The sequence below is a fragment of the Manacus vitellinus genome, unplaced genomic scaffold, assembly GCF_001715985.3.
Source record: "Manacus vitellinus isolate BGI_N305 unplaced genomic scaffold, ASM171598v3 scaffold_76_pilon, whole genome shotgun sequence".
Lineage (NCBI taxonomy): Eukaryota > Metazoa > Chordata > Aves > Passeriformes > Pipridae > Manacus > Manacus vitellinus.
Window position 1 is genome coordinate 1,360,702 of NW_021940796.1, and position 5,729 is coordinate 1,366,430.

The window sequence follows — 5,729 nt, forward strand, 5'->3', positions numbered from 1 at the left end:
CCATTGACTCCCGCAATTTGCTTTTGATTTTTGCCCTCCCGGCTCCCCCCACGGCCCGGCGGGGACCCTGCTGGGGGCCAGGGCTGGACTATCCCAGGGAGGGCACCCAGTGCAGAGAATGGCACTTGAGGTGGGGGTCCCACCTGTGGCAGGGGCTGGGGTGTGCTCAGCTGTGCCCATGGGGGGCTCTTGCCACTGGCAGGAGGTTGTTGCCAACCTCCGACAGCATTTCCTTGCTCCAAAATCCCTCTTCCACCTGCACCTCCCTGTGCTGCCTGCGGTGAGCTGGGCTTTACTTTTCTTGGAACTTTTTGAACGTTTCTGGTTCCATTATGGCAGCTCTCGCCCTCAGCCTGGGGAGCCACCAGTGGGGATCCCTGGCCCAGGGCATGGACATGCCACTGTCCTCACACGAAGGGGCAAGTGACACAAACAGGCCCCGGTAACCATGGGGTGACACACAGGGCTGGACGGGGTTTGAGTTGGGGTACCCGGCTTGGGGTCTCCGTGCAGTACAACTGGGACTCCCACCACAGCTACCCCAAATTTGAGACCCCCCATCCTCAGGGAGCTCCTCCAGCCCCTGAGCATCTCCTGGGCCTTGGCACTGCCCACGCTGCTTTTGTTTTCCCAGAAAACAACTCCACCTCCGCGCTGGTTCCAGCTCACTTCCCTCCTCTTTGTCTTAAATTAATAAGAAGTCAGAGGACGCGCGCGGCGCGGCAAAGCAGAATGGCATCCGTGCAATTCCTGCCCCTGTGGGGACACGGCCAGGCCGGCCCTGCACGGGATCGGGGAGCAGCGGGAGGAATGGGGAGCAGCGGGAGGAGCGGAGCCAGAGCCGGTACCGTGCTCTGTCGGGCACAGCCACGTGTGGGATGGTCCCGCGTGCTCGGGGCAGCCCAGCTCTGCTCGGGGATCCGCTGCCTGCCCGGCTCTGCCCCGTGACCCCGTGTTTGGGGTTTGGGCCGCTGTTGTGGTGTTCCTTGTGCCGCGATCCCTGGGCAGATAGCATTGTTTGCCCTGACACGTAAGCCAGTGACAACCTGCAAGGGCTCTGGCATGGATTCCGGCCCCGCTCCCAGCCTGCCCTGCTTCCACCAGCGCCTTTTTATAGCCCAGCAGAACTTGTTTTGCTGTGGCAGCGAAGCAGAACCCGAGTGGGGCTGGAGCTGCGGGGGGACGTGTGTGTGGCTCATGGTGGGTGCTGGGTCACGTCCGCACCCCTCGGCCCCCAAACGCCCCTGTGGTGGGTCTCTGCTCCCCCACAGTCACCCAGCTCCAGTGCTCACCTCCTGCTCAACACTTGGGGAGGCTGAGGGAGGCCCCCAGGCTCTAAAAATGAGGGATGCAGGGATTTGATGGGGCCCAGAGTGGGCTGGGAGCCAGCTTCATGGGAGGGGATGTGGTGGTCAGGCCACCAGAGCAGAAGGACATATTGTCATGTCCATGGGCAGGGAACAAGCCGAGGTGATCCTGAGCCTCACTGCCTGCCCCCTGACAGAGTAAGGGGGACACCAAGCAGCCCCAGAGGGGTCCCACCTACAGGTGAGGGGCCACCAGCACCCCTGTGCCCCCAAGAGCAGCAGAGCCTCGGCACAGGGTGAAGACGGATTATGAAAGTGTTTCTTTGCTTTGCTTTTGAGAAAGGAGAACTTCAAAGGGGCCATTTATCACCAGACAAAGAGAGTCGCGAGTTATTTGCAAAGTGTAAGGGAGAAACATTAATTACCGGTGTGACAGACAAACGCTGCTGCCGGGTGTCCTCCTGCCCACCCTGTGCCCCATCCCTGCAGCCCCCGGCAAGTCCTGGGTGGTTCCCGTCCCTCCCGTGCTCCGACCCCAGCTCCTGCCTTGTCTCCCTCCACCTAGAGAGAACTGTACTGGGTAAACCTGCAGGGATGGGGGTGAGGGCACCGGGCTGAGGGATGTCCCCAGTGTGGGTGCACCCACATGGCTTGAGGGGCAACATGTGGGGTTCCCAGTTGTGCCCCTGGTGCTGGCACTGTTGACAGGCTGTGAGCAAAGCCCACCTCGTGCCAGCCCTGCCCGAATGCTCCTGTCAGGTGAGACCAGACCGTGGTGGACACCAGATGGGGAGAAATCCATCCCCTTCAAGGCTGAGCAGCCCTGGAGCGTCTCTTCCCAGACGATGCCTGGGTTCACCCAGGGTTCCCTGTGCTTGGAGCGGGGTGGAACAAGGGTTGTTTCCACACCAAAGCTGGAGCTGTGCAGCTCCATGACACCTTGGACACCTCCTTTCCCTGGGAGCCAAGTAGGCTGTGCAGCATAGCCGGTGATGGGGTCTGTAGGGTGTCAGTGGGGTCTCTGTGCTGGGAATTGCGGGTGACAGCTGATGGCTGGGATGGGGGACAGGCACTGTAGGGCTCAGCCCACAGCTGGGCCACCAGACCCCTGGAACTGAACCCCTGTCCCAAAATCTCTGCAGGGGGAGAGCCACAGCTCCATCCATCACCTCAGAGAGAGGGGGAGCAAGAGCATTTATATCCCAAACCAGAGTGCCAAGAGCTCCAACTGCCCTTGGAGGGTGAAAGGGGCACCCATGCCACCATCCCAGCACGTCTGCAGTGCTGGGGGCTGCAGGTACTGGGGTGGTGGGTGTGAGGGCTCCCCGTGGCCCTGCTGAGCGAGCCCTGCTCAGGGCGGGCAGCTCTCCCTTTCATGTCTGATCCCTCCCGAAACCACAGCTTCCCTTCGGCCCGCGCGGGGATCAACGGCGGGTCATATTTAATAAAGGTGGGGATGGGAGAAGGCTTCAAAACATTACGTCACCTCGGTGTGGGGGAGGCGGAGGCAGGCAGGGAATGCAAAAATCTCAGCGCAAGTGGGGGCAGAGGAGAAAAAAATCTTCGTGAGGGGGTTTAATGGCCCTGTTTTGGTGGGAACTCTCTTGCCCACTGCCCGCGAGGTCAGAGGCGGTGTCTGCACGCGCTCAGGCGTTAAATGAAACAGTAAGGAAAAAATAAGAGGCAGATCCGAAATGCATAAGTGTGTCCGTGGCAGAAATCCCCCGGTGCTGGTGCCGTGTGAGTCACGGTGCTGCGCCCGCCGTGGTGGCTCATGGGGAAAATCCCCGCTGGTCCTTTGGCTCCCGTGTCCCCCACGCTGCCCGTGAGAGGGTGGGCACGAGGCTGCCCCAGCAAGGCCATGGGGGTGCCCTGGCACCTGGTTCCTCTGCCTGAGACGCAGCCGTGCAGTGCCAGGAGCAAAGTCCCCCATGCCAGTGCTGTGCCCGCGGCTGACCCCGCGCTGGCCACGGTGGTGACGGTTGGCACCGATGGCTTCGCTGCCGGGGGGAGCTGCGGCCAGTGCTTGGGGCAAACGCTGCTGGCCCCTCCGTGGTGATGGAGGATTTGGCTGTGAGTAAGGGATGGCCTGGGCCTGGTCGAGGCAGTTGCTCCAGGATGGCCTGGGATGGGAGGGGATGAGCGGCTGGTTTGGTGCTTGGAGCCTCTCAGGTGCTGGGAGTGATGGGGAGCAGGAGGTGAGGCTGCTCCAGCCCCAGGAGCTGATGGCCAGCGTGGGCTGGATGCAAACCAGTGGCGTTGGATCGTTGAGGGGCAGAGCAGAGCGTGCTCAACTTAAAAAACCCACCCTGTACAGCTGCCCTGCGTTCCCAGCCGCAGTCACCTCCTGCTGAAAGCTCAGGCTGATGCTCCCGCCAGGCGGGTGCTGGGAAACTATGTGCTCCCAGCCCCCGGGGCACCCACGGCCCCCCGAGCCGTAATGACCGAGCTCTTCTGCTGAGAGGAGTTAATGAGCTGTGCCGGACAACGATGGGAAAAGGCCGGTTGCAGAGAGGCTCCTGACATCACTCAGAGGAGCGGGGTGTGGAGGAAGGGGGAAGAGCAACAGGGTGAGAGAGATGGACCAGAAAACGATATCCACTTCATTAGCCAGGTGGTTCTAAATGTGTGGAAACAGGACAAGGTCCAGGTCACCCACTGTGACAGAACATGATTATCATGCGATGCCATGAAGCCTGTGCAAAGACCAAGTCAAAGCTCACCAGCCCACTTGAAAGGGAAAGGAGACCTTCTCAGAAGAGGAGCCAGGCTGTTCCCAGGCCAGCACAGGGTGGGGGGTGTCACAGCCCGTGCCGGGGGGTCTGGGCGCTCAGCCCAGCTCCTGCCTTCCCCTGGCACCTGTGGAGCCTCCCACAAAGTCTGCCCCGGGCAGGAGCCTGTCTGTGGAGGGGCAGCAGTGGGAACGCAGCCTGGGGGGCACGGTGGGCATGAGTCCATGTCCTGGGGGCAGCGGGTGGCTGCTCAGGGACAGTGTGGGCTCTGCACAGTCCCCCAGCCCCAAAGGTGGGAGAGTGGTTTGGTGTTCCCCCATCCCCTGAGATCAGGGGAGCTTTGGGGTGATCAGGGACCTGCTGTGGTGTGAAGGATGAGAGCACCTATGGGTGCAGGGACCTGGTGGGCATGAACCACTCACCCTCACAGGAGAGTAGGGCACAGGGGGGACACTCATCCGGCAGCCTGGTCCCTGCATCCTACATACTTTTGGGTGCCAGGCACAGCAGAGCTGAGGAGCCCCTCATCCTCACTGCAAGGCAGCAGAGCAGGGATTCACGTGGTCCAAAAACGGGTGTGAGGGAGCTGCTGCTGCCTCCTCGACTGAGCAGCCTCAGCACGTGGGAGCAGAGCTGGGAGTTTGCTCAGCTGGGCTGAGGGCTCTGGGCTGGGAGCAGGAAGGGTCTTTTTGGGATTTTTCAGTCCTCTCTTCTCTAGGTTGTGCACAGGCTGCTGTGTGCCCATTGCGTGATCACCCACAAACTCCCAACACACGGAGGGGTTTGGAATATCCCTTTGGGATCGCCCTTTGGGATACCCCTGAGCCCCAGCCTCCAATGCTTGGCTGTGGCTCTGTCCCCCCCCCTCCAAAGAGCAGGGGGACTCTGAGGGTGCTGCTCTGCCATCCTGGCTCCAGGCTGCTCCTGCTCCACAGAGCAGGAATGGTTTTATGGACTGCAGCAACCTGTTCAGTCCGTGCAGCAACCAACACACTCCTGCTGGCAGGCACAGGCTGTTCCCAGTTGAGCTGTGGGGCTTTTGCCTTCCTTCTGCCTGGCTCTGTTGGAAGCCAAACTGCCACCAGCTCCCTGGGGTGTTTTGCTGGGAGGGGACCCGTGGCCAGTGGTGTCAGGGACCAGCAGTTGGGCTCCCGTGGGGCTCTGGGGCCAGGCTCAGGTTTTGCAGTGGGTGCTGGTGGCTGGCAGGGTTTTCTGTGGGTTTTGAGATGCACAGGTGACCTGAGTGCACTGAAAAAGTCCAAATCTGGGCTGGAAATGTTGGGTTTAAAGCTCCCGGCCTTTGCCAGGGCTGATGTCCAGGTGCCAGCCAAGAGCAGCAGGAACTGGGATACCAAACTGGGAGTGTTTTGGGAAACTGGGTGGTCATGAATAGAGATTTCAGCCCTGCCTTCCACTGCAGGGTCCCAGACCCCTCCACACTGTGCTGTGGGTGTCGTGCTGCCTCTTGTCCTGTGCCTGCTTTGATTTAAATGAGTTTGTTGATCTTTGGGACTGAGTGCATTTCACAGCATTAGGAAAAGCAGGTTTTGTTCAGATCCCAAAGCCCAGCTTGGATCTCTTCCTCTGCCCATTCCCAAACTCTGCTCCCACCCTTGATTGCTGCCAAGGGTCAATGGGGGCTTCGTGTCCTCTGCGACCCCAGTCCCTGCAGTGTCCCCTTTGCCAACTG